A 9,488-nucleotide genomic window follows, 5' to 3' on the forward strand; every position below is an offset into this window, starting at 1 on the left:
CACCTGTGCCACATATCTTGCCGTCACATTGCAGTGATTTGAAAGAGTCCCAGTTTGCCCACAGCTATGCTGCACTATTTTTGTGATATGCTATGACTGACATACCCCAGGCTTCAGTCTAGCGAGAACTCTTCCGCGGCAACCTTTCGCGGTGTGGATGCATATGACCTTCAACTCTTTTTTATCAGACTGCTTCACTTTTTGCTGGTGGTGGAGGGTGATTGCATACCTATTAATTGCTGGTAAGCAGACTTCTTGTCTGGGAAAACCTGCCCAACCTCCAGGCTCCCCGCTTCTAGGCCAGAAACAGAGTGAAATTCATTTGTGATGCTCATATCTTGTAAAAACCCAGGTTGCAGTGACGCCGCGACCGCCCTCTGGGGAGGAACATCTTCTTCTTCGCTTGACTCAGAAGACGCAAAAGAGTGATCGTCATCATCGAGCGCCTCCGACAATCCCTCCACGTGTTCACTCATGTCAACGGCCGCAGACCAATATCTTGTGTCATACACAGGCTGGTCGCCCGTCGGTTCCGATGGGCCGATGCTAGGGGCTGATGTGATGGCCAACTCGACCTCACCGCCCCTGCTACTGCATCCGGCAACATCAGTGACTGAAATGAACTCCACATACACCATCGGCTGACCAAACACTTGGTTATTGGGATTGCTTGCAAACCTCATGTACGACCCCCACGACTGATCACCTGTGACAGGCCGCAAACCCCAACGGACAGCTGTCCCATCATTTGCTCCGTCAGCGACGAAGGCCTCCATTGTCATTTTCCCCCCTGCATCCCTGGGCCAAACACCGCTCGGATGCACCTTCTGACAGCTGCGTAACCCACGTTCACCATGTCTCTAACTACAACTGTAGTCGACTCGCACAAGGACACATCCACCCCGAAAGGACCGTCCCGTAAGACGTTCCCATAGTACACTACTAAATTTTCCATAGTACCTAACCAAAATACATGTTTACATTTCAAACAATTAGTAACTGAACATTTAATAGTAGTACGATGACAACATTTACATATCAGACGACTAAAATAATAATCGTATTTTCGTTACAAATATTCGTTTTGTTTTTAGAATCATTTGCTTAGACTTTCCGGGGTTGTTTGGTTAATGGGTATTTAGAGATCTTTTTTTTCTCTAACTCGTCTACGAGCGTCACAAACTAAAACTCTGTTTGCTTTTCTCCAACTACCCCAAAAATATCCTAAACTGATTCTCGTAACATGCAAAAACTGAGCTTTTGGAAAAACGACTATTAGTAAAAACTAATTTTCTTACAACAGGTTATGACAAAACCGATGGTAATTACTCGTTATGACAAACAACCACTAAACATAATAGTATGATAATAACATTTTAATATCATATGAGTAAAACATTTAATTTCTTTCGGCTTTATATAATTTTTTCATATCATACGATAGCAATCATTTATTTACAAATAATAATATTTGCAGCGGCATGCACATTATTCACAACAGTACATCAATATAAAAATATTAACAAAATTGCGGCGTCATTTTATACCTTAGCTCCAATATGGATGTGCTTGCGAATGCAATTAAGCATCCAAATAGTTCGAATAAATATCCGTCACTAGTAATATATGAACGGAGTCGACCTATTATCACATGAACATCAATATTACACACGGATTTTTCTTTCTGCTATCAAAAGTATGAAAATAGCACTTGCATGTATGTGGTCATCACCTCACAAGGGACAGCGAAGATGGATACACAATTTCTTCAATCACGTCATCTCCTCCTTGTTTGCTACTAAGATGAATTATTTTACCTAATTACATACATCATTAAGTACATTAGCACCTAATCTTAACATATAAAATTTAGATTATTGCGACATAACAAAGTAGACCCACGGTTTTCTAACTATAGACTTATTAATAAACATACCACATGAAATAACGTACCACATGCAATGAACAATTACAGTACAAGTTTTTCTTAATTACCGTATTAAGATTTCTCGCATGTCAATACTAATGGACGCACCTAACATTGATACAACATCTCCAACCTACTCTTCTAAAAAATATATTATAAATGGTACATCTGTCGTCTGAAATTATTTCTAACCTCTAAGCACTAACATTGCATCGCTAATGACGAGCTAAAAGACTAACTAATTACCACCCTGCATGCACAAAAAAATCAATTTATTGCAAAGCTCATACCTTGATCTTCAACTTCGTAGTTCACTTCGCTAGGCAAATCGTACTCCTGAAGCTCTAAATGACTCCAAAAAGTGATGAAATAATGCCTAACAAAACAGAGACCACATAGTTATGAACTAAACAAAAAGAGTAAAAACATCATGCATGCGAACGAAACCAACAAAAATGGATAGATCTTACCTTCGTCTATCTTTTCTTCCACTTCAGCATATTCAAAATCCAACTCTAAATCGCCCTAAATCACGAGTGAAAGTGCTTAGTGAGTACTTCTTTCTCTCCGTTCTTACGACTTAGAGAGCAGAAGAGGAGGCCAGAGACAGTGTGCTTGTGCACGGAGCTGAAGCATAGTATATAAAAAGAAGAGGATCTCTGTAGTGTCGGCACAACAGGATAAACTCACCTACCGCAGCCTCGGATTCCCGCAGCGAGTGAGTGTATTTCTACAGTGCCATAGCGTCCTTTGAAGCAAAAGCCAGCTGGGTGAGTGATTCCCGCAGTGCCGTCGCGTCCGCTCAAGCAAAAGGCAGTTGAGTCCCTAGGCAGCACCGCGGCGGAATCAGTGCGGGTGCATATAAAGCAGTCGCAAAAACCAGCTCACGGGCAGCAGAATCATCGCGAGTAAAGAAAACCAACCAGCACAAGCGGTAAAATATGCACAGATTCCCGCCCGTGAAAATCAGCGCCGTCAGCACGGGAATCAGCGCCGTCTGCGACGTTGTCGCGCGTGCAGCAACAGAGGGATGCCGCCTGCGGCGGTGGCGGCGTGGCCCACAGGCTGGGCCCGCGAGCAGCACGGCCTGTCGGCCTGCGAGCGACAGCGGCAACAGAGGCTGCCTCGCATAGTGGCGGCGTGGCCCACCTAGCCTCGCCCGTTCCGTCCCGGCTCGGGGTACTGTGCGAATCGCGTTTTACCCTTGTTGCCGCCTCTTGCAGTGGCGGCAGGGCCCGCCGCCTCCTGGCGTGGCGGCAGGTGCCATGTGTCGCCTGCCGCGCCTGCCGCCACCGCTGAGGGGTCCTTTTTGTCAAATTAATCCACATGTAGTCTTTTTTGTCAATTCATCTCAGCAGGGGTCCTTTTGGACAAAAAATCAGAGATGAACATGCAATGGGGTACTGTAGCAACCTGCAACCAAACACGCCCATAATGTATTAGCACATGCATACTGTTGACTTGATGCTATACCAGGCCAGGCTACAAACAAAACCCTCCCGTCAGACTCAAGCCTGGCCAGGCAAAAAACGCATGTTGTCTCAGCCTCTCCAGGCGCTGGTTTGTCCCAGGCACAAGACCGAGGACACCAATGAAAATGACCCTAAATGCAAAGACGCTCCTCATCCTTCCAACTGGCCCCTCCTCACTTCTCCCTCATATTTTTCTTCCTTCACGCACCATTTTATATCCATTTGACACCCACGACTCGAGAGCCCATCTATTTCCTCGTTTCTCTAGATGGTTCTCGCTCCCGTTGGCCTAGGTGAAGAATCACCGCTTCCACTCATCTCGTGAAGATTGGAAATTTCCTCCATCATCATTGCTCTTTTAGTGCTTAATCTCCTTGCTCTGTTGTTCGTCTATGTCAAGGTCACCCGACTATGATATCTTCTCGTCGCTCCTCTGTTTGCACAACCACGCCGGTAATAATGTATTTTTTTGTTCTAGCCGTCCTAGTTGATCTGTTTGGGTTTATATTACCTGACCGGACAACAAATTCATTTAATTCGTTTATTAGCGGTGCAGGGGTTTCACCTCTTGAACAGTGGACTGTAGTTCAGTTTTTTTACAACGAGTACACACCTTTTTGAATTTTTACATTTGGTCAGGTGATATATAAAAACCTGGTTGACAATAAATCTAGTGCTAGAATTCTTGGTACGGGCTGAGACTTTCGTGTCCAAGGCATTATTTAGGGTGCGTTCCACACGACACTCGTTAATGCTCTACTCCAGCAGACAAACCCTGCATGCCTAGGCGTGGGTCCCCTTTGCTTGGTGATACTCTCTCGATTTTAAAATATATTGCCCCCGTGCTTTTCGAGGTTCAACTTTGACCATAAATTTAACCAACGAGACCGACTGCAGCGGGAGAAAAATTATATAATTGAAAACCTCTTTTGAATACGAATTCACTGGTATAACTTTTGCTCTCGTCGTAGTCGGTCTCGTTGGTTAAATTTATGGTCAAAGTTGAAGCACGGGAATACAGGAAGCACTACATTTTGAAACGGAGGGAGTACCATATTCAAAGAATTTAGTCCAGGAATCACAACCATGCATGCATGTCGCTTGCGTATTGATTTCCTTGGAGGAAAATAAGATCGTGAAAGATACACTTGTGTTAATAACATACGATCTGCTTGGATGAGCATATATAGCTTTATTTTCATTAGATAGCAATACATTTTTTTTTGAATCATTAGATAGCAATACATGGTTATTTTTTTAATTAAACGCGGTTTCAAAGAACTCATACCACGATAGTCTTCCTCTTGAACAACTGGTGTTACTAATAAGGTGGATATAAAGTATCGGTGACTCAGTCCTTGCAGTCCAATAAATGACGAGGCGTACTTTTATGTGCTTTCTGTCCGGCTTTAGCCCTAACTTAATGCGGGCAAACAGGAACACACTGTGCAAATCTATGATTGAGCGGTGTATTCAACAACAGCTATTCATTTCATCAAATTATGCACTGATCCCTAGACAGCAGAGCAGCGGGTGAGATTCCGATAAGCATCGTCGCCGAGTGCTCCTAGTTCACGTCCTGTTGTATGTGTTTTTTTTCCCGTGAATGCTTTGTTCAAAATTTACGGTTTCAAATACGGGCTCTGTTCGGCCGCAGAAGATTTCGCCCCTTTAGCGTCTGATTTCCCGGTCCTTATCCGCTATATAAGAGCTGCTGATACATCGGAGTCTGTTAGAGATGCTCTTATACCGCTAATTTTGACGAGGGATCAGCGTCGAATTTTCTTCTCAAAGATGCTTGATGATATTTGAAAGTTTCAGTCCTATCCTTGGTTGTTTTTGCGGTGCTCCGACAGGTGCCGGAGAAAATCTCGCACGCACTGATCATTCACCTCGTCATCTCCAAACACTTTGGCGATCTCCTTCACCTTGGCCCGGAACCCCTCGCCTTCGTCTTCCACCATGACCCTCAGGGCCGCCGCGATGTCGTCGGCGGCAAACGACCCATCCTGCTCGTCCCGCGCCACCTCCATGCTGATCTTCTTGTCCACCAGGTTCCTTGCGTTGAGGCCCTGCTCGAACACCATCGGCAGCAGCACCAGCCTCACGCCCTGCGCCAGGCCCTCGGTAATGGAGTTCCACCCGGCGTGCGTCAGGAAGCCCCCGACGGATGCATGGGCCAGGAACCTCACCTGGGGCACCCAGCCTCGGCACACGACTCCCAGGCCGGCGACTCGCTCCTCGAAGTCCTCGGGCAGGCCGCCGGAGGGGGCGTCGGTCGGCGCCCTGAACGCCCAGAGGAAAGGCAGCCGGGACGCCTCCAGGCCGAGAGCGATCCGTTGCAGCTGCGCGCTCGTCAGCTTCACCTCGCTGCCGAAGGCCGCGTACACGACGGAGCCCGGCGCCTGTCCGTCCAGCCACCGCAGCGTCGCCTCGTGGCCGGCACGTCGTGCTGCGGCGCCGGAGGGAACAGGCCCACCGGGATCACTGGCTTCTGGTACAGCTCGCCAAGCAGCTGCAGCCACTCCGGCTCGAACTCCGAGCTGCTCCTGATGCCCACGAGCTGGCACCCTTCGATGGTCTTGGCGAAGCGGTAGCCCCCCGACACGCCGGAGTCGTCCGGGACCATGCCTGGCTCGAACAGCTCGCGCGCCTCGTAGCCGCGGTACGCGACGGTGGTCGGGAACGGGACGTACTCGGGGACGACCGTCAAGTGCGCCGGCTCCGTCTTGGCGTGCCTCCCGAGGCCAAGGAGCGCCTCAGGGCTCCCGAAGAAGCTGAGCGCCGCGGCGCCGAACAGGCTGAGGAACGCGCACGGCACGCCGTGCCTCGCCGCGGCCGCCGGCGCCCAGTACGACGCGTAGTCGACGAGGACCCAGTCCGGCCTCGATCCCGCCGCCTCCTCCGCCTGGAGCAGCCGCGAGAGCTCGCGCTCGAAGGCGGTGTCGTAGGCGCGGCGCAGGTACGGGCGGAGGTCGTCGGAGGGGAGGTGCAGGCTGTACCGGGCTCCTGTTACATCGACGGCTACGTACAGTGGCCTTCGTTATTCTGGAAGTGAGTGGACTCCGTTATTTAGCAGATCAAAATCGACAGTAAGGTTAGGTCCATCTCCCACGGCAACCCTTAAAACGATCGCCGGCAGACACTAATACGGGAGCCGGCCATCTAACCCTATTAATTTGGACATATTTCAGATGGAATTTAAATAAATTAGATAAATTTTCATGCAAACCAGATGATTTTTATTTAAACCAGACCGTGACATTTGCGGGTTGTTTGACGGTCCACCGTGAAGGTGCCCTTAGGGCGCAGGCAGGGGTGTGCAGCACGGTGTTAGAGCATCTCGGATGCACACGAGGTTAGTAGGTCACATGCAGCCATTACAAATCCTATGGATGCAAATTCGGTCTAGTCCAGGATACATGGAATTTATGGTCTGCATGAAGCTCAAAGCAATTTTGGGTCTGGATGAGGAGGAACGATTGAATGCGCCTTTTCATCTGCACACCTTGGGAAGCATGTGAGGCGGAACATATTGACCATTACTCCCCACTCCACTCCCCTAATCGCCCAAACCCCCATTCACACCCCTCTCTCACCACCCTTTGTTGCCATCGATGGGCATTGATGCTGTACCACCACGCTGCCCGATTCCTTGTCCCGTCGGTGGTAGCGCTCACGACTGGTGGCTTGCGGCCGTTACGACGGGAGGCTACAACCCCGGACAGTTGCAGAGGATGCTCAAGGATCCTCCCCCCATCTACACGAAGTTTTGGTCAGTGTGTATCGACCGACCATCAGAGGACAATATCTCCACTGCGGCACCTGGTACATCAGTTGTAGTGGTGGGAAGGGGGGCTTCGATTGCGGTTGTCAGCCAATCGTCGTGTGACTATGAGGATTTTGACGTCCCCGCCGCCGGGGTTTCCTTTTCCTGGTCCAGCGCCATCCGCTCCACCTCGGGACTCCAGCGACAGTAGCTCCACCTCCGGCCACCGATGTAAGTATGTAACCTCAACATTGCTTCATAGATGTAGATTGGTGGATGGTTCAGCTATGGTTAGGGTTTTCTTGGGCGGTTGTTGCTTCGACGACAATGCATTTTTCTTGGCGAGAGTACACCTCTGGCAAGGATACACAATTAGGGTATATATGGCTGTATATTAGATTGATTTGCTGACTCGATTAGATTGATTCGTTAATTGACATGCCCATTGCTAGACTGTGCACTGATTGCGCAAGTCTTATATCATTGACATGCACAGTGGTAGACTGTGTATGTCTTGGATCATTGACATGCACATTGCTCGATTGTGCACTGATTGCGCGTGTCTTAGATCATTGATATGCACATTGGTAGATTTTGCTTAGATTGTGCATGTCTTGGATCACTGACATGCACATTGCTAGATTGTGTACTCATTGTGCATGTCTTGGATACATTGACATTTGTAGGATCATAGCATCAATGTGTTAGAAATATGCCCTGGAGGCAACAATAAAGTGGTTATTATTATATTTCCTTAATCATGATAAAGATTTATTATTCATGCTATAATTGTATTGACCGGAAACTCAAATACATGTGTGGATACATAAATAAATACCGTGTCCCTAGTGAGCCTCTACTAGACTAGCTCGTTGATCAACAGATGGTTAAGGTTTCCTAACCATAGACATGTGTTGTCACTTGATGACGGGATCACATCATTAGAAGAATGATGTGATGGACAAGACCCATCCGTTAGCTTAGCATATGATCGTTCAGTTTATTGCTACTGCTTTCTTAATGTCAAATACATATTCTTTCGACCATGAGATCATGCAACCCCCGGATACCGGAGGAATACCTTGTGTGCTATCAAACATCACTTCGTAACTGGGTGATCATAAAGGTGCTCTACAGGTATCTCCGAAAGTATCTGTTGAGTTGGTATGAATCAAGATTGGGATTTGTCACTCCGTATGACGAAGAGGTATCTTTGGGCCCTCTCGGTAATACAACATCACAAGAAGTTTGTAAGCAAGGTGACTAAGGAGTTAGTTACACGATGATGTATTACGAAACGAGTAAAGAGACTTGCCGGTGACGAGATTGAACTAGGTATGGAGATAACGACGATCGAATCTCGGGCAAGTAACATACCAACAGGCAAAGGGAACTACGTATGTTGTCATAAAGGTTCGACCGATAAAGATCTTCGTAGAATATGTGCGAACCAATATGGGCATCCAGGTCCCGCTATTGGGTATTGACCGAAGAAGTGACTCGGTCATGTCTACATCATTCTCGAAACCGTATGTTGTCATAAACGTCCGAAGAAGCTGCGCGTCGTGGCGCCGAACAGGCTGATGAAGGCGCACGGCACGCCGTGCCTCGCCGCGGCCGCCGGTGCCTAGTACGACGTGTAGTCGGCGAGGACCCAGTTCGGCCTCGATCCCGCCGCTTCCTCCTCCTGGAGCAGCAGCAAGAGCTCGCGCTCGAAGGCGGCGTCGTAGGCGCGGCGCAGGTACGGGCGGAGGTCGTCGGAGGGGAGGTCGATGGTCGCCTCGGCGTGCTCCGACAGGCGGTCGACGGGCGGCAGAGGGACGTCCACGACGCGGATGAGGCCGGCGAGGCCCGGCAGGATGCCGATGAGCTGGCGGGTGTTCCTCGGCATGGAGAGGAGGGTGACCCGGTGGCCCTGCCGGCCACACGCTTGGCGAACTCCGTGAAGGGGAGCACGTGGCCGAAGGCCAGCCATGGCAGTAACATGACGTGCATCTTGGCGCCGGCCGTGGCCTCCTTCCCAGGAAATTAAGTTTTGGCAACGGAGGGCAGGATCTCCTAGCTGCTAGATGCTTGCTGTTGATCCTTTCCGTGGAGTTCACAGATTTGCGGATTCCCGCGTTTGAACTTGGATGTCACTCCGTTTCCTGAACGTCGGTCTCGAGAGCCAAATATGGCGGGCAATGAAGATATAAAAATGGGACCTGATCAACAAGTCAGTGTTGGTTGCGTCACGGATGATCGTTTGTCAGTGTGGCACCATTCGCCGAACATGGTAGATTATATTACTACTTGTAGGTAAATCTGCGTAACATGACAG

The 9,488-nt window shown here is 48.9% G+C and overlaps 1 pseudogene; it reads right to left on the minus strand.

Annotated features, from left to right (window-relative positions):
* Window positions 1-5,179: 5,179 nt before the first annotated feature.
* Window positions 5,180-9,059, minus strand: LOC109743864 (putative UDP-rhamnose:rhamnosyltransferase 1; annotated as a pseudogene).
* Between the last annotated feature and the right edge of the window lie 429 nt (window positions 9,060-9,488).

Source organism: Aegilops tauschii, chromosome 3, assembly GCF_002575655.3.
Source record: "Aegilops tauschii subsp. strangulata cultivar AL8/78 chromosome 3, Aet v6.0, whole genome shotgun sequence".
Lineage (NCBI taxonomy): Eukaryota > Viridiplantae > Streptophyta > Magnoliopsida > Poales > Poaceae > Aegilops > Aegilops tauschii.